Source organism: Schistocerca piceifrons, chromosome 1 (assembly GCF_021461385.2).
Source record: "Schistocerca piceifrons isolate TAMUIC-IGC-003096 chromosome 1, iqSchPice1.1, whole genome shotgun sequence".
NCBI classification, from domain to species: Eukaryota; Metazoa; Arthropoda; class Insecta; order Orthoptera; family Acrididae; genus Schistocerca; species Schistocerca piceifrons.
The window spans coordinates 584,202,855-584,223,624 of NC_060138.1; positions in this window are offsets into that span (position 1 = coordinate 584,202,855).

Consider the following 20,770-nt stretch of genomic DNA (forward strand, 5'->3'; position numbering starts at 1 on the left):
GTTATGCCTAGATTGTCAGTTAAGGTCTGTGGGAAACGTTTCAGGACCTGCAACAACTGTTTGGCCTCGTCCGGCCTCAGGTAACTGATCTCGGACCTTCCACAGCGGCACAACGCACTAGAATTTTCCAAAGAACTGTGACAGCAGGAACAAAAGTGAAACATCTCAACAGGAAAAATTTTGAACTAAACAATCCAATATTAAGCCAGTATTCTAGAGAAAATCGCACACCAGTATTAGATTGACAGACAAGGTCTTGAAGACCAGTAAATTGATTAGCCGTGCAAAATTATGCTCAATTTGACTCGCAATTCCCCAACCAGATGCAACACCTACCCATTAATAGGTCGACATCTCTATCAGGAACAGCACAAGCAATGTCATTTACAGATAGTCCTGTTTTCCAAATACCACTGGTAGTCTAGAAGAGTAACTGAGCTGCCCGAATTAATAAGTCAGCATATAGGCTCTTGGTTAAGCTGTTAAGCAAATATAAGATAAGGGTCCCCTTACCACAGCTTTAATATGCCGACAGCACTTCGGGAGCGAGTATCATACCTCCTTCTGTTTCCGGTGGCGTCAGCTGTTGGATTTCCCCTTCTGATGAAGAGGACACTCACGAACCAAATGCACCGCTTTATGGCACCGAAAACATGTCGTTGCCCTGTCCCTTTTTAAGGAATCACCTTGGTATTCTTTAGAATCCACACGGACTTCTTCAAAATAACGACCCATACCGCCACGGTGTTGGTCTGCGATAAATAACTACTCAATCGCAGAAACCAAGGCATCCAATTCAAGGAAGGTGGAAGGTCTTTTAGCGAAGGTAATGCGCGATCGGTCGGCCGGCCTCATACCTTCCACTATATGAACTATTTGGATTTCAGTAACCTGCAACTCAAAGGCTGAGACTGCGATCCAGATTTACCCAGTATACCTACCCAAAGTGCCTTTGGTGGCCTGAACCCACCAAAAGTGCTTTCGCCCTAGTTCATTTGTAAAGCGGAGCGAAAGCTTAAATTCAATGATACCATTATGCAGACACTTCAACCCTGCTTTCTCTTGCAAAATTTCGGAAAATATACCGCTTACAGCCTCACATATCAAAGGAAACAAAGCGTTAGCATGGAATACTATCTCGCTCAGACTCTCCAACGAGAGTTGCTTAGTACCCTGGAGCAAAAAGCCCTAGGATGACGCTACGGTCACAGGTTCGACTCCTGAATCGGGCATGGATGTGTGTGATGTCGTTAGGTTAATTAGGTTTAAGTAGTTCTAAGTTCTAGGGGACTGATGACCTCAGCAGTTAAGTCCCATAGTGCTCAGAGCCATTTGAACCCTAGGATGAGGCAGTTTGCCCAAGGACTCTCAACTGATTGCTGAACCTTGCCTACCACCTGACCGATCGTTACATGTCTATACGAAGATTGCTGCTAGCCAGTCACGTTTCCCAAGTCCTCTAAGCCAAAACCGCTTACACTAGCTTGTAAATTCCACCCCTGCGCATGCAAATCTTCAACAGGTTTACTCTGTTCAGAACTCAGTTTAAACTGCTGATCATCGCTCAGACAGCTGTCCCACTGAATTAGTGGGGCTTGGATCTTGTAAACTTGCTTACGGGTGGGCTGACTAGTTTCTAACATTTATATATTTTGGCATAAGGCTTATATGGCAGTGGCGAAGTTAGCTTGTGCGGGCATCTACCTCGCACATGGTGTCAAAAGTGAGGACCAAAGGGCTGTCCAACTGTGTACGTTAACGAGTAACTAACTCAGTGACACTTCCATTAGAAGGGAATTGTCGTGTCCTGGCCTCATAGAGCAAATAATCTTTTTTAAGAATGGAAATACTAGGACAACGGCGCGACGCCGTGGTTGGCAACACTGCTGCAAACAGGACATAATTAATTGCTGCAACGAATTACAGTAAGCAAATACAATAAAAACAACAATGACTAAAAACAATAACCCAGGAAACGGTTAATGATGCAATAGGAAAATTCTCTATCTTAACCCAGAAAACCCCGCTCGGAACAAACACTGAAATCTGACCTTTCAGAGAGCCGCTTAACCAAAAACAGGTGCGCGAAAGGAGTGGCCAGGATTTTAAGTACACATTTTCCATCTTTTGACGAACTTTATTACCATTACTGTAAGTACAAATTAAAACGATTTATGAGCTCCGCCACAGTTAATTTAAAACAGTTTGGACACCTGAAACAGTTATAAAATGACACAGGGCCCTTTACCAAATTATAACTCGTTACAGACAAGCCCATAAAATTGAAACCTCTAATGTCAAAATACGACCAAAAGTTATTATCAGAATGAGATTTCCACTCTGCAGCGGAGTGTGCGCTGATATGAAACTTCCTGGCAGATTAAAACTGTGTGCCCGACCGAGACTCGAACTCGGGACCTTTGCCTTTTTTTTTTTTTTGGGTCTCCTTCCTCCCCTTCAACCCATCCTTTACGCTCGCCAAGTGTTGCCTTCTCGGCCCGGCTTCTCCGCCTTTAAGAATGAATGTAACTTGATGATGTGGAAACGCGCTTCTTCTGAACGACGAACGAAGTATGCCCCTTCTGTTGCCTTTGTTTGCAACATAGCTTGAATAAAAATAAATGTAAATTCCATTGAGAAGGCAGTCTCATAATTGTCGTAGAAATGTAACTGCATCTGTAGATTTCGTTCTCCGTGCGTGGAAAAACGGAAAGAAGCAAAATCATTATTGCTGATAAGTATAATTTCCTTTTTCAGAAGGTAATGAAGTAAAATAGGCTTCTTCTGCTTGATTTTACACTTAATTACCATAAATGTGTCTTCTTGTGAAAAGAAAAGGAAAGAAAAACAGAAACTAAATAAAGGGCGTATACCAGTTTCATCACTGTGTTTCTCCGAAACCAAAGTAATAGATACACATAGGCTTAATTGGTCTATACTGATGATCTTCTCTGACTACTTTCTGCTGGAAATCCTCCTCCTGCTACGTGAAGAACAAACTTTAACCAAAAATCATTCGTCTAATATACGAAATGCTTGAATGTGCAATGTAAATTACGCATTTCTAATGGTTACAGGATTGTTTTAGTTAAAAAGTTTGCGTAATTTTCTTTGTATTTTTTAGTACACATCAACTTGTGGTGCTCAGTTGTAAGGTATACCCAGAAGTCCTCCCTATTGCTTGATTCTTTTGTTAGGACGTAATGCATCGTTTGGCCTTTCAACCAGTTAATTGCATTTCGTTTTGTTTTAGGGTAAGGTATACCGTCAGGGTTTAAAAATTCAGCAGTCGTAACGGCATTGGGCGTAGTTCTGCTGATGCTCGCTATCTTTTGTCTTATGTAGAGCCATATTTCTTTTACCCTGTCACACAGCAATCTATGCTCTTCGGTATCTGGTATTTTACATAATGGACACAGCGGTGACTCGGCCAATCGAATAGAGTGAAGTTTAGAGTTCGTCGTAATTTTTCTGTTTACAGCGTAGTACCAGGTCGATTTGACATACGTTGGCAAGTTCCGGCTGTGAATATTTTCCCATATTGTTTCCCAGGTATAACAAGGATACTTTTGTTCTACGTCGTTTCTGGGTTTGTCTTTCATCAAGTTATTATAAAGTTCTTTTACTTTCATGATGTCTTTTCCAGGAATCCTTGCCTGTATATAGATGTATTCTACTAAAAAGTATTTCAAGTGGTATAGTCCGTTGGGTATGTGTTGGACATTTATAGGTGCACTGACGTCAGCAGGAGCTATTTCGTTTAACAAATGTGCAGCAAGGGTACCACTTGGCTCTTTCCATTGTTTGTATGTGGTAGCAAGGTATAAGGCTTGCGCTTTTTTGCTGACATCGGTAAGATTTAACCCACCACATTTCGTAGGGAGCATCAGAATGTCATATTTGACTTTGAAAATACGTCCGCGGCTCACAAAGTGTCCTAGTGCAGATGCGATGCTTTTCAACAAAGTCGCAGGTGGTGGCAGAACTTGTGCTACATAATTAACTTTGGATGTAATGTATACAGTTGCCACTGTTACTTTTTGAAGTTCATCGAGTTTCCTAATACTATGTGCTTGTACAGAGGCGCGTATGCTGTTAAGTAATTTTCGATAATTCGCAGCAATAGTGTGCTTGATATTTCTTTTAAAATCTATGCCGAGACATTTCATGGTTACAAGCTCGCGTAACAGATCCTGCGTTTGCGTCCCAATTCCACGGCCGATGTTGAAAATCCCCGACTTTGTTCTATTAAGTTTTGCACCAGATGCCTGTTCATATTGTGTTACGATTCGTAGTGCGCTCTGTACTTCAGCGCCATTCACGACTAGGAAGCCAACATCATCAGCGTATGCCTTGCACACGATCTTTTCTCCATGTATTTGTAGTCCTTGTAGATGTTTCATAAGGGAGGCAAGCAGGGGCTCGATGGCGATGGCGAAGAGTGCCATTGACATTGGACACCCTTGCCTAATGGAGCTGGTGACGGCAATCGGGCGGCTAATGTGTCCATTGATGACAAATCTGGTTGAGTTGTTTGTTACTGTATTTCTTACTACCGCAATGAATCGAGGTCGGATGCCCATTGCGCCCATGGTGCGAAGGAGAAAACTATGATTAACTCTGTCGAAGGCTTTGTCAAAGTCGAGTGAGATGAGTGCACATTTTATTTTGCAGACGTCGGCCGTTGAGATTAGGTCCCTGTAATGACAGAGGGTCTGGAGAATTCTTCTGTCTTTGCCCAACTTGTTTGATAAGGGCCAGTGACGCTCGTCATTGTGGTTTTCAGCGTGCGAGCGAGGATGCGGCCAAAGATTTTGTAATCGCTGTTTAAAAGTGTAATTGGCCTCAGAGCGCTTACAGATTTCGTATTGGTAGTTTTTGGCACTAGCACTACGAGTCCCTCACGAAATTCTTTCGGGATGTCATTTTCAGGGTTTAGCAGTTCGTTGCAGATGAGAGTAAACTTGCCTTTTACGAGGCCACTGAATCTGCGATAAAATTCTGCCGGAATTCCATCTGCCCCTGGAGCCATATTTTTCGTGCTTCCATATATAGCTTCTTCGACGTCTTCTTCAGTCACTTCCGAGATGAGAGTTTGTGCTTCCGCGTGGCATACTTTGCCCTGGAGGTTAATCATTAACTCGTCTTGAAGCTGTTCGTCAACCGGCTGACTAGACATTAAGGATTCAAAATGCTGTACGATTGCCTCTTTAATCTCTCTTTGCTTCGTCAGCTTCCTTCCATCATCAGTTGTTATTTCAGATAATATCTTGCGAGACGCCCTTTTGCATTCACGAATGACATGATAAATGGAAGTGACCTCGTGCTGGGCTATGTTCTGGGCACGCGACCTTATTTGGTAGCCTTCCAGTTGTTTACGCCGTAGTGCTAAGATTTTTGCTTTAATTTTGTTAATTCTTTCGTAGTTGTCCACAACTGTTGCATGGCACTTGTACAAATCCCTTAGACACTGAAAGTAAAATTCTATAGTTGATTTGTACCAAAAGTTTTTGTCTTTGGAGTAGTTTATGAAAAACCTCCGTATTTTACGTTTGGCATGTCTCAGCCACCAGTCAGTGCCAGAGTTGTACGAGCTAAATTTGCTTTCACACTCTCTCCATACCTTGTGAAATGCCTCCTGACAAGCATGGTCTTCCAGATGTGACACATTGAGCTTCCATGTGCCTCTACCTCTGAATGTCCCTTGTTTTATCAGATTGATCGTGCATATGTACTCGTATGCAGCATGATCTGAAAAAAAGGTAGGCCATACTTCGGACCGCAAAATGAGGTGTATTCAAATTGTGCGTTACATATATCCTGTCGAGACGGCTCGCCGAGTGACTTGTGGCGTGGGTGAAGCCAGGGGCTGCACCGTGCATATGTTCCCATGAGTCTATTAGTCTTAAGTCATTAACTATACGTTCCAGTTCAGTACACTTGTTAAAATTGAGAGTTTGGTCTTTGGCATGCAAAACACAATTAAAATCTCCTCCTAGGATAAGGTGTTCAAATAGAGTTCCAAATAGTGGGACAATTCCTTCTGCGGTGCCTGTTACTGGATCCTGAAGGGGCATACACGTTAATGAGTCGTATTTTGTTTATTGTGGCCGCTATGCCTTTACTGTTTGGTAGTTTTACTACATCTTGGACTACTGTGCCCTCCTTTGAGAGCAGAGCCGTGCCCATTTCCACTCCATGCCCTGGGTTTGTAATGGCGTTGAAGCCAGTTACGTTACCAAGCTCAATGTCTGTCACTTCTTGTAAAAGTATAATGTCACTCTCAGAAGCATATATAAAATCTTTTAAGTTCTGTTGTTTAAAGGAACTATGAATCTTATTAAGGTTTACTGTCGCGATTTTGTATGCTTGTATGTCAGACATTCTTCGTTCTACTTGATCTAACTTTAAAAAACATTCTTCTGTTTTGTCTCGCAAACAGCTTTAAAACGCATCTTAATAATATTCACCGGTAGCAAATGTTTCAGCGGTGTGTCCTTGTTCTTTAGAATGTTCGTTCGCGGAGACGTCGTCGTTGAAGAAATCAGCCACCTGTGGGGCTAGCTTACAGTCTGTCTGAGTTTCTGAAACTTCTGTCATTTCAGCGTCGGCATTGTTATGGTCGCTTTCGTCTGCCCAGTTGGTTGAGGTTGTCGTCGTGGGTGGGACGAGTGAAGCTTCATGAGAGTGACCCGTTTCTTGAGGGTGGTTGGATGCTTTCTTTGTTGGCTTTCCCTGGACGTCTCGTTTTTCCAGCGCAGAAGGGAAACGCTCCACAGAAACTGGCGTCGCTTTCGTGTTGCTACAGATCTGTTGGCTTAAGGTACTACCTATTTCCTTCGCTTTTTGTCGGAGTGTGGGAGCTGTCTCCTCTGCACCTTTGCGCGCCAGATGGAGTTTCTTATTTTTCTTCGGAGAATTGCCTCTCGACGGACTTTCTTCAGTATCCAAGTTAGTGTCGCTTTCCTGCAAGTTGTGTCGGTCATCAGCTTCCGGCGGATCTGCTGCCTTTACAATTGCAGCTGCCTGTGTCGGTGGAACTTCAACTGTTTCCGTAGATTGGCGGCACTCTTGTAGGTCGTCAGCTATGACGGCACTGACGTCCATCGGAATTTCAGTGTTTGGAGAATTTGTATTTGCACACGATTCAGGGGCTGAGGAGGCAGTCGGCCGTTCGCGTGCCACGGCGACGTAGGTTCCTGGCAGTGTTGTCATCGCCGGTGGCCTGGCGGCCTCGGCGGCCGGCAGCTGTGCAACGCGCCGCTGTATACATTCTACGCGAACGTGCCCAGGCTTGTTACAGGCGGCACAGGTTCGCGGTTGGTCGTCATAATTTACAATCCCTCTATATCCGCAGACATTGATGTACGACGGGATGTGCTTTTGTAACTCTACTCGAAGCTGCCGTACGCCATTTAGTACTGGGAATTTATGCGCGCCTGAACATTTCTCGGCAAAGTTGCTGAGCACTTTCCCGAAGGGTGAAATTACAGCATTAATTTGGTCTGTTGTAATCTCAAAAGGTAACTCGAAGATTCGAATTGTGCGAATGCCAAAACCAGCATGTGCAACGGTGACTTCATCAACGTTTCCATCAGAGTGCTTAAATTTCATGATACCTCCGGAAGACTCAAATATTTTCTCGCACAACTCGGAACTACGCATATTAACAAACACGACACAAGTTACAATCGACAGGTGGATCCCAATTACATCATTAAAGGAGAGCTTCACATGTTCTTCTAACCAATGTTCTACTTCAAACGACTTGGGTCTGGCATATCGAGGTTCAAAGGTAAGTTTCAACGTATCTTTTCGACTTGGTTGAGCCATCACTGCATGCTACTCATTACTTCTCGAAGCGTTCTATAAAAGGAGTTTTAAGCCGCAGCAAGCGCAAGACTTACCACGCGGAAGCACAGACGGCGCAGCGCACAGCACACTACGTCCTACCTCCACGCCGTCCGCCGGCGAACTTGCCAACTGAGCTACCGAAGCACGACTCATGCCCGGTACTCACAGCTTTACTTCTGCCAGTACGTCGTCTCCTACCTTCCAAATTTTACAGAAGCTCTCCTGCGAACCTTGCAGAACTAGCACTCCTGAAAGAAAGGATATTGCGGAGACATGGCTTAGCCACAGCCTGGGGAATGTTTCCAGAATGAGATTTCCACTCTGCAGCGGAGTCGTGTTTCGGTAGCTCACTTGGTAGAGCACTTCCTGGCAGATTAAAACAGTGTGCCCCACCGAGACTCGAACCACGGACCTTTGACTTTCGCGGGCAAGTGCTCTACCAACTGAGCTACCGAAGCACGACTCATGCCCGGTACTCACAGCTTTACTTCAGCCAGTACCTCGTCTCCTACCTTAGAAACTTTACAGAAGCTCTCCTGCGAACCTTGCAGAACTAGCACTCCTGAAAGAAAGGATATTGCGGAGACATGGCTTAGCCACAGCCTGGGGATGTTTCCAGAATGAGATATCTACTCTGCAGCGGAGTGTGCGCTGATATGAAACTTCCTGGCAGATTAAACCTGTGTGCCCGACAGAGACTCGAACTCGAGACATTTGCCTTTCGCGGGCAAGTGCTCTACCAAGTGAGCTACCGAAACACGACTCACGCCCGGTACTCACAGCTTTACTTCTGCCAGTACCTCGTCTCCTACCTTCCAAACTTTGCAGAAGCTCTCCTGCGATCCTTGCAGAACTAGCCCTCCTGAAAGAAATGATATTGCGGAGACATGGCTTAGCCACAGCCTGGGGTGTGTTTCCAGTATGAGATTTCCACTCTGCAGCGGATTGTGCACTGATATGAAACTTCCTGGCAGATTAAAACTCTGTGCCCGAACGTGACTCGAACTCGGCACCTTTGCCTTTCGCGGGCAAGTGCTCTATCAACTGAGCTACCGAAGCACAACTCACGCCCGGTACTCACAACTATATTTCTGCCTGTACCTCGTCTCCTACCTTCCAAACATTACAGAAGCTCTCCTGCGAACATTGCAGAACTAGCACTCCTGAAAGAAAGGATATTGCGGAGACATGGCTTAGCCACAACCTGGAGGATGTTTCCAGAATGAGATTTTCACTCTGCAGCGGACTGTGCGCTGATATGAAACTTCCTGGCAGATTAAAACTGTGTGTGTCGACCGAGACTCGAACTCAGGACCATTGCCTTTCGCTGGCAAGTGCTCTACCAACTGAGCTACCGAAGCACGACTCACGCCCGGTACTCACAGCTTTACTTCTGCCTGTACCTCGTCTCCTACCTTCCAAACATTACTAAAGCTCTCCTGCGAACCTTGCAGAACTAGCACTCCTGATAGAAAGGATATTGCGGAGACATGGCTTAGCCACTGCCTGGAGGATGTTTCCAGAATGAGATTTCCACTCTGCAGCGGACTGTGCGCTGATATGAAACTTCCTGGCAGATTAAACCTGTGTGCCCGACCGAGACTCGTACCCGAGACCTTTGCCTTTCGCGGGCAAGTGCTCTACCAAGTGAGCTACCGAATCACGACTCACGCCCGGTACTCACAGCTTTACTTCTGCCAGTACCTTCTCTCCCACCTTCCAAACATTACAAACGCTCTCCTGCGATCCTTGCAGAACTAGCACTCCTGAAAGAAAGGATATTGCGGAGACATGGCTTAGCCACAGCCTGGGGGATGTTTCCAGAATGAGTTTTCCACTCTGCAGCGGAGTGTGCGCTGATATGAAACTTCCTGGCAGATTAAAACTGTGTTCCCGACCGAGACTCGAACTCGGGACCTTTGCCTTTCGCGGCGAAGTGCTCTACCAACTGAGCTACCGAAGCACGACTCACGCCCCGTACTCACAGCTTTACTTCTTCCAGTACCTCGTCTCCTACCTTCCAAACTTTATAGAAGCTCTCCTGCGAACCTTGCAGAACTAGCCCTCCTGAAAGAAAGGATATTGCGGAGACATGGCTTAGCCACAGCCTGGGGGATGTTTCCAGAATGAGATTTCCACTCTGCAGCTGAGTGTCAGCTGATATGAAGCTTCCTGGCAGATTAAAACTGTGTGCCCGACCGAGACTCGAACTCGGGACCTTCGCCTTTCACGGGCAAGTGCTCTACCGTCTGAGCTACCGAAGCACGACTCCCGCCCGCTACTCACATCATTACTTCTGCCAGTACCTCGTCTCCTACCTTCCAAACTTTACAGAAGCTCTCCTGCGAACCTTTCAGAACTAGCACTCCTGAAAGAAAGGATATTGCGGAGACATGGCTTAGCCACAGCCTGGGGGATGTTTCCAGAATGAGATTTCCACTCTGCAGCGGAGTGTGCGCCGATAAGAAACTTCCTGGCAGATTAAAACTGTGTGTGTCGACCGAGACTCGAACTCAGGACCATTGCCTTTCGCGGGCAAGTGCTCTAACAACTGAGCTACCGAAGCACGACTCACGCCCGGTACTGGCAGAAGTAAAGCTGGGAGTACCGGGCGTTAGTCGTGCATCGGTAGTTGAGTTGGTAGAGCACTTGCCCGCGAAAGGCAAAGGTCCCGAATTCGAGTCTCGGTCGGGCACACAGTTTTAATCTGCCACGAAGTTTCATATCAGCGCACACTCCGCTGCAGAGTGGAAATCTCATTCTGGAAACATCCCCCAGGCTGAGGGTAAGCCATGTCCCCGAAATATTGTTTCTTTCAGGAGTGCTAGTTCTGCAAGGTTCGCAGGAGAGCTTCTGTAATGTTTGGAAGTTACGAGACGAGGTACTGCCAGAAGTGAAGCTGTGAGTACCGGGCGTGAGTCGTGCTTCGGTAGATCAGTTGGTAGAGCACTTGCCGGCGAAAGGCAAAGGTCCCGAATTCGAGTCTCGGTCGGGGATACAGTTTTAATCTGCCAGGAAGTTTCATGTCAGCGCACAGTCCGCTGCAGAGCGGAAATCTCATTCTGGAAATATCCGCCAGGCTGTGGCTAAGCCATGTCTCCGCAAAATCCATTTATTCAGGAGTGCTAGTTCTGAAAGGTTTGCAGGAGAGCTTCTGTAAAGTTTGGAAGGTAGGAGACGAGGTACTGGCAGAAGTAAAGCTGTGAGTACGGGGCGTGAGTCGTGCTTCGGTAGCTCAGTCGGTAGAGCACTTGCCGGCGAAAGGCAAAGGTCCCGACTTCGACTCTCGGTCGGGCACACAGTCTTTAACTGCCAGGAAGTTTCATATCAGCGCACACGGCGCTGCAGAGTGGAAATCTCATTCTGGAAACATCCCCCTGGCTGTGGCTAAGCGATGTCTCCGCAATATCCTTTCTTTCAGGTTTGCTAGTTCTGCAAGTTTCGCAGGAGAGCTTCTGTAAAGTTTGGAAAGTAGGAGACGAGGTACTGGCAGAAGTAAAGCTGTGAGTACCGGGCGTTAGTCGTGCTTCGGTAACTCAATTGGTAGAGCTCTTGCCCGCGAAAGGCAAAGGTCCCGAGTGAGAGTCTAGGTCGGTCACACGGTTTTAATCTGCCAGGAAGTTTCATATCAGCGCACACTCCGCTGCAGAGTGGAAATCTCATTCTGGAAACATCCCCCAGGCTGTGGCTAAGCCATGTCTCCGCAATATCCTTTCTTTCAGGAGTGCTAGTTCTGCAAGGTTCACAGGAGAGCTTCTGTAAATTTTGGAAGGTAGGAGACGAGGTACTGGCAGAAGTAACGCGGTGAGTACCGAGCGTGAGTCGTGCTTCGGTAGCTCAGTCGGTAGAGCACTTGCCCGCGAAAGGCAAAGGTCCCGAGTTCGAGTCTCGGTCGGGCACACAGTTTTAATCTGCCAGGAAGTTTCAAACGTTATTATTATTTAAACCGCATACTGTATATACACTACTGGCCATTAAAATTGCTACACCACGAAGATCACGTGCTACAGACGCGAAATTTAACCGACAGGAAGAAGATGCTGTGATATGCAAATGATTAGCTTTTCAGAGCATTCACACAAGGCTGGCTCTGGTGGCGACACCTACAACGTGCTGACACGAACAAACAGCAGCTGACCGACGTTGCCTGGTGAAACGTTGTTGTGATGCCTCGTGTAAGGAGGAGAAAAGCATACCATCACGTTTCCGACATTGATAAAAGTCGGATTGTAGCCTATCGCGATCGCGGTTTATCGTATCGCGACATTGCTGCTCGCTTTGATCGAGATCCAATTAGCAGAATATGGTATCGGTGGGTTCAGGAGGGTAATACGTAACTCCGTGCTGGATCCCAATGTCCTCGTATCAGTAGCAGTCGAGATGACAGGTATCTTATCCGCATGCCTGTAACGGATCGTGCAGCCACGTCTCGATCCCTGAGTCAACAGATGGGGACGTTTGCACGACAGTTATTGGTTACACTTCTCGGTCACCTCTTGTTCGCATTGATGGCACTTTGAAAGGTGGACATTACATTTCAGATGTGTCTCTATCCTTCGTTCGATCTCTGCGGAACCCTGCATTTCGGCAGGCTAATGGACGACCGCATGTAGCAGGTCATGTACGGGCCTTTCTGGATACAGAAAATGTTCGACTGCTGCCCTGGCCAGCACATTCTCCAGTTTTCTCACCAATTGAAAACGTCTAGTCAATGGTGGCCGAGCAACTGGCTCGTTTCAATACGCCAGTCACTACTCTTTATGAACTGTGGTATCGTGTTGAAGCTTCATGGGCAGTTGTACCTGTACATGCCATCCAAGCTCTGTTTGACTCAACGCCCAGGCGTATCAAAGTCGTTATTACGGACAGAGGTGGTTGTTCTGGGTACTGATTTCTCAGGATCTATGCACCCAAATAGCGTGAAAATGTAATCACATGTCAGTTCTAGTATAATATATTTGTCCAATTGAGGCGTTATTTTCGTTTTGCCTCAGGTTACAGTAGGAAGTAAATATGTTTTCTAAATCGAGATATAAGTTTTTATTTGATTGCTAGCAGCTTCAATACTTCGATGGGTGAAAGGAATATTTGACGCATTTGTTTATTTCTTTTCATCATTTCACAAGGATGTCACACGGCGTTTATATGTATACTCCTTGTTCCATCCTGTATGAGTGTGCATGGGTATGAATGGAAGTCAAATGTAGCGGGAGCATGGGCTAAAGGGAACAGTTTAAGGGAATAGCAGTCATTGCCAACCTTACAAGAATAACGGCAGGTAGACCAGAGCAGCAAGCAAAGATGAAAACAGGAACGAGGGTAGGTTACGAAGTTGGTGCGGGGGTGAGGTGAGTTTCCCCACCACCGCGTTTGAATAGGAACGTTGGACGGATTTAGGCGCGTGGAGAGCACTGTGGGGCCAGCCATGAGACGGACCGGACGCGGCAGCATAGCAGCTTGCAGATTTGGTGAGATAGAAATGAGGTAATATGGCTAAAAATTCACGACAGGGTATGCTCATAGCACACATTCAACATACCTTCATCGGTACAGGTTACGGTTTTAATTTATTTGCAATAGTTTTCTCTGAAATGTGTTTGTGAAATTTTGCTTTGTGGTAGTGAGCATGCAACAGGAACCATCAGTTCATGTAGCTATTTCCCGAGTTTTAATCTTCACTGTTAGCTCAATGAGTGTAGATTGTGTATCGGATGGTAGATCGAGAAATTTCTGTCGCGAAATTTAATTATTTTTGGTAATTTCTTTGTGAGTTCAGTTCGCACTTCATTTTGGCGCCAATAGTACATCATTTTTGCCCAGAATCTTTTCTCTAATAGAGGTTATCTACCTTCAGCAATGGCCTACCTTAATTTTCTAGTGGTGTAATTCATGCATGACGATAAGTGAGTCTTAATGAATGAATGACGATTTTCCCGCTGAAGACGGTGTGTTATTATGAAATTATGTGTCATATGTGAAATTATTCGTGTAGTGTTTTCGTTTTGTCACTGGCCTACCCATGAGAGGTGACGCTGATTTTCTAAGTAAAGAAAAATTGTAATGTGTCGGCTTCTAAAGTTTTCATCAAAGTAGAAAATAAATCTATTAAACGAGAGTCAGCATTTCAGTTAACAAATATTCCCCCAGTCACCTGACACATGAAATGGGTGGGATGTATCTTTTTCAGTTCGATATTCTAAGGTTAATGAAAGACAGAAATAATCTCAATGTGAATTTACATAGGCTACCAGCTGCTATAGGACGGCTTTGAGTTCAAACGCCCCAGAACGCGTTATCTTAGAGAAACTCGCACCAGTTTCCGTTGAGCATATTTCAAAAATAATTAATTTGTTTATCAAGTTAATCAAATAAGGGTCACAATATAGACACCATTTCTTATGGGCCTGGTATATTAGCAGCCAGGACGCTACGTTGAGTACAATTCTCAAAGGTAACGCGAGGAGATGGTCACACAGGTTCAATATAAATTAAAAATATATAAATAACCAGCATACAGCCAACGAGCAGTCTTTTTTTTTTTCGTCATCAGTCTACTGACTGGTTTGATGCGGCACGCCACGAATTCCTTTCCTGTGCTAACCTCTTCATCTCAGAGTAGCAATTGCAACCTACGTCCTCAATTATTTGCTTGACGTATTCCAATCTCTGTCTTCCTCTACAGTTTTTGCCCTCTACAGCTCCCTCTAGTACCACGGAAGTCATTCCATCATGTCTTAGCAGATGTCCTATCATCCTGTCCCTTCCCCTTATCAGTGTTTTCCACATATTCCTTCCCTCTCCGATTCTGCATTGAACCTCCTCATTCCTTACCTTATCAGTCCACCTGATTTTCAACATTCGTCTATAGCACCACATCTCAAATGCTTCGATTCTCTTCTGTTCCGGTTTTCCCACAGTCCATGTTTCACTACCATACAATGCTGTACTCCAGACGTACATCCTCAGAAATTTCTTCCTCAAATTAAGGCCGGTATTTGATATTAGTAGACTTCTCTTGGCCAGGAATGCCTTTTTGCCATAGCGAGTCTGCTTTTGATGTCCTCCTTGCTCCGTCCGTCATAGGTTATTTTACTGTCTAGGTAGCAGAATTCCTTAACTTCATTGACTTCGTGACCATCAATCCTGATGTTAAGTTTCTCGCTGTTCTCATTTCTACTACTTCTCTTTACCTTCGTCTTTCTCCGATTTACTCTCAAACCATACTATGTACTCATTAGACTGTTCATTCCGTTCAGCGGATCATTTAATTCTTCTTCACTTTCACTCAGGATAGCAATGTCATCAGCGAATCGTATCACTGATATCCTTTCACCTTGTATTTTAACTACACTCCTGAACCTTTCTTTTAGTTCCATCATTGCTTCCTCGATGTACAGATTGGAGAGTAGGGGCGAAAGGCTACAGCCTTGTCTTACACCCTTCTTAATACGAGCACTTCGTTCTTGATCGTCCACTCTTATTATTCCCTCTCGGTTGTTGTACATATTGTATATGACCCGTCTCTCCCTATAGCTTACCCCTACTTTTTTCAGAATCTCGAACAGCATGCACCATTTTATATTGTCGAACGCTTTTTCCAGGTCGACAAATCCTATGAAAGTGTCTTGATTTTTCTTTAGCCTTGCTTCCATTATTAGCCGTAACGTCAGAATTGCCTCTCTCGTCCCTTTACTTTTCCTAAAGCCAAACTGATCGTCACCTAGCGCATTCTCAATTTTCTTTTCCATTCTTCTGTGTATTATTCTTGTAAGCAGCTTCGATGCATGAGCTGTTAAGCTGATTGCGCGATAATTCTCGCACTTGTCAGCTCTGGCCGTCTTCGGAATTGTGTGGATGATGCTTTTCCGAAAGTCAGATGGTATATCGCCAGACTCATATATTCTACACACCAACGTGAATAGTCGTTTTGTTGCCACTTCCCCCAATGATTTTAGAAATTCTGATGGAATATTATCTATCCCTTCTGCCTCATTTCACCGTAAGTCCTCCAAAGCTCTTTTAAATTCCGATTCTAATACTGGATCCCCTATCTCTTCTAAATCGACTCCTGTTTCTTCTTCTATCAAATCAGACAAATATTCACCCTCATAGAGGCTTTCAGTGTATTCTTTCCACCTATCTGCTCTCTCCTCTGCATTTAACAGTGGAATTCCTGTTGCACTCTTAATGTTACCACCGTTGCTTTTTTTTTTAATGTCACCAAAGGTTGTTTTGACTTTCCTGTATGCTGAGTCTGTCCTTCCGACAATTATATCTTTTTCGATGTCTTCACATTTTTCCTGCAGCCATTTCGTCTTAGTTTCCCTGCGCTTCCTATTTATTTCATTCCTCAACGACTTGTATTTCTGTATTCCTGATTTTTCCGGAACATGTTTGTACTTCCTCCTTTCATCAATCAACTGAAGTATTTCTTCTGTTACCCACGGTTTCTTCGCAGCTACCTTCTTTGTACCTATGTTTTCCTTCCCAACTTCTGTGATGGCCCTTTTTAGAGATGTCCATTCCTCTTCAACTGTACTGCCTACTGCGCTATTCTTTATTGCTGTGTCTATAGCGTTAGAGAACTTCAAACGTATCTCGTCATTCCTTAGTACTATCGTATCCCACTTCTTTGAGTATTGATTCTTCCTGACTAATGTCTTGAACTTCAGCCTACTCTTCATCACTACTATATTGTGACCTGAGTCTATATCTGCTCCTGGGTACGCCTTACAATCCAGTATCCGATTTCGGAATCTCTGTCTGACCATGATGTAATCTAATTGAAATCTTCCCGTATCTCCCGGCCTTTTCCAAGTATACCTCCTCCTCTTGTGATTCTTGAACAGGGTATTCGCTATTACTAGCTGAAACTTGTTAGAGAACTCAATTAGTCTTTCTCCTCTTTCATCAGTCTTATAGCACAATGAATACCCGTTTATCATCTGCATTTCTTCTTGGTGTAGCAATTTTAAAGGCCAGTAGTGTATTTCATCAAAGCCCACAGCTTGAGCCAATAGCAATGGCCGCAAATATCTCAAGCACAAGTTCCCAAAACCTTTGACAAGAGCGTTACAAACTTGCCCCATTAAGCTGACTCAACGTTTCAACAACCATTAAATTTAGGCGCTATGGCCTGAATTTTAGAATAAAAAAAAGATAAAAAAAGAATTGTTAAATGGTGAAAATATGTGAGGTTTCAGTATCTCCAGCAGTGAGAAGCATATTCCGGTGCCATAACGAACTTTAAAATTCAGTGAGTGGAAACACAAAAATTTAGTATTTGCCACTCCGGCCTCTCCTTTCGCCCATCCCACACCTTCTTTTGTTTGTAAGAAACGTTCACTATCAAAGAACTCTGCGCTACACAAGACTGGTCAACAACGTGCGGCCAGAATGTTCGTCAGAGATAAATCCCTTAAGCACAGTGTGTAACCAAATGGTTCAAATGACTGTAAGCACTATGAGACATAATATATGAGGTCATCAGTCCACTAGACTTAGAACTACTTAAACCTAACTAATCAAGGCAGTCACACACATTCATGCCCGAGGCAGGATTCGAACCTGCGACAGTAGCTGCAGCGCGGTTCCGGACTGAAGCGCCTAGAACCGCTCGGCCACAGCGGCCGGCAGTGTTTAACCCTCGCAATGCGGCTTATATGTATTTCCTATTATAAGTGCTGCCTTTTGAAACTAAACACAACCATCAAAACTCAAAAGCGAGATTCTCATAACTAAAAAAAAAGATGTTTCCATCTAGGCACCGCATGTACGAAATACAGTTAGCTGTGGACAAACAACGCGGCGTGCCCAAAGTCACTGCCGTTACAGACCGCGACATTAAAACAAAGGAGGGTTGGAAGACAGCCACTTAAATAAATAACTAAACCAAAAGCGTGAGCAGCCTCCAAATTGTAAAATTGTATAACTTCCCATACAACTTAAAAAATACTTGGCCAAGTTCACAAAAGGTTTTTTTGAGTCATCTGACTTTTGACTGCTTTCAGAGGGTCGTCACGAATTACCCTCCTGCGCCAACCTTTTCGAATCAGAGTAACACTTAAAACCTATATCCTCAATTATTTGCTGGATATATTCCGATCTCTGTCTTCCTCTACAGTTTATTCCCTCAACAGCTCCCTCTAGTACCATAGAAATCATTCCCTGATGTGAATAGATGTCTTATCATCCTGTCCCTTCTATTTGTCGGTGTTTTCCTCATTTTCCTTTCCTCGCCATTTCACAAACTCCGCATTGCTTACCTTATCAATCCACCTACTTTCCAACATTCTTCTATGGCACAACATCTCAGCTGCCTCGATTCTCTTTCGTTCCGGTTTTCCCACAGTCCCTGTTTCACCATTACAGAATGCTTTGCTTCAAACGTACGTTCTTAGAAATTTCTTCCTGAGTTTACCGGCAACGTTTGATACCAGTAGACGTCTCTTGCCCAGGAATGCCCTTCTTGACAGTGCTAGTCTGCGTTTGATGTCCTCCTTGCTCTGTTCGTCGTTGATTATTTTGCTGCTTACTTAGTAGATTTCCTCAACCTCATTTACTTCGTGACCATCAATCCTGATGTTAACTTTACCGCTGTTCTCATTTTTGCCGCTTCTCAATTCTTTACTCTTTCTTCGATTTACTCTCAATCCATATTCTGTAATCACTGCACTGTGCATCCCATTCAGAAGATCACGTAACTCTTGTTCCTTTCACACAGGATAGCAATGTCATAAGCGAATCGTATCACAGATATCCTTTCACCTTGAATTTCAATCCCAGTCCTGAACGTCCCTCTTTCTTCCATCATTGCTTCTTCGACGTATAGATTGACGAGGGACAGAGGGGGAGGCTGCATCCCTCTCTTACAACGTTTTTAATCCGAGCGCTTCGTTCTTGGTCGTCCACTCATATTATTCCGTCTTGGTTCTTGTACATATTGTGTATTACCCGTATCTCCCTATGCTTACCCTCATTTTTCTCAGAATGTCGAACATCTTACACCATTTTACACTGTCGAACCCGTTTTCCGGGACGACAAATCTTATCAATGTGTTCTGATTTTTCTTTAGTCTTGCTTCCATTATCAACTTCAACGTCAGAATTGACTCTCTGGTGCCTTTACCTTTCCTGAAGCCAAACTGATGGTCATCTAACACATCATCAATTTATTTATCCATTCTCCTGAGTATTATTCTTGTCAGCAACTTGCATGCATGATCTGAAAAGCTGATTGTGTGATAATTCTCGCACTTATCAACTCGTGCAGTCTTCGTAATTGTGGGGATGATATTTTTCCGAAAGTCTGATGGTATGTCGTCAGACTCACACACTCCACACACCAACGTGAACAGTCATTTTGTTGTCTATCCCTTCTTCCTTATTTGATGTCAAGTCCTCCAAAGCTCTTTTATATTCCGATTCTCATAGTGCATCCCTCATCCCTTCTAAATCTACTCCTGTTTCTTCTTCTGTCACATTAGACAAATCTTTCCCCTTATAGAGCCCTTCAGTGTGCTCTTTCCATCCATCCTCCCTCTCCTCTGCATTTATCAGTGGAGTTCCCGTTGCAGTCTTAAAGTTATTACCCTTGCTTTAAATTTCACCGAAGGTTGTTTTGACTTTCCTATAGGCTGTTTATTTCATTCCTCAGTGACTTGTATTTCTGTGTTCTTGAATCTCGCTAAAAATTTTTGTACATCCTACTTTCATCGATCAACTGAAGTATTTCTTCTGTTACCCATGGTTTCTTGGCAGTTAGCTTCTTTGTAGCTATGTTTTTCTTTCCGACTTCTGATTGACCTTTTAAGATACGTCCATTCCTCTTCATCTGTACTGTCTACTGAGCTATTTCTTATTGCTATATCTTGAGCCTTTGTCAATTTCAGTTGTATCTCGTCATTCGTCGGCACTTCCGTATCCCACGTCTTTGCGTTATGATTCTTCCTGTCTAATTTCTTAAACTTCAGTCTACTCTGCGTCACTGCTACATTTGACCTGAGTGTATGCCTGCTCCTGAGTATCCTTTAAAATCCAATACCTGATTTCGGAATCTCTATCTGGCCATGATGTAATCTAAATGAAATCTTCCCCTTACCACCCAGCTTTTTCCAAGTATACCTCCTCCTATGGTAATTCTTGAACAGAGAATTCGCTATTACGAGCTGATATTGATTACAGAACCCAATTAGTCTTGCTTCTCTCTCATTCGTCACCCCATGCCCATTCTCTACCCCTTTCCCCTACAACGTTATTCGAGTCCCCCATGACTATTACATTTTCACCTCCCTTTATTTTCACGTCCATTTACGTACTGTATTACTCTTCCAATATCTTCATATACATTCTCTGTCTCATCATTTTCAGCTTGAGACGTATACCTGAAATGTCGTTGTCGATGTTAGTTTGCTGGCGATTCTGATACGAATAACCCCATCACCGAACTGTTCACAGTGACACACTCTCTGCCCTACCTTCCTATTCATATCGAATCCTACTCCCGTTATAATAATTTCTACTGCTGTTGATGTTACCCTATTCTCATCTGACCAGATATCCTTGTATTCCTTTCATTTCACTTCACTGACTCCCACTAGATTGAGCCTTTGCATTCCCCTTTTAACATTTTCTAGCTTCCCTACCACGTTAAATCGTCTGACATTCCATGCCCTACCAGTATAGCGTTATCCTTTCGTTTTTTATTCAATCTTTTTCTTACGGCAAGCTCACCTTGGCAGTCCCCTCCCGGAGATCAAAATGGGAGACTATACCGGAATCTTCTGGCAATGGAGAGATCGCCTTGACACTTTTAATTACAGGCTCCATGTACTGTGGATACACGTTACGTGCCTTTAAAACGGTGGTTTCCATTGCCATTTGCATCCCCATGCCGTTGATCACTGCTGATTCTTCG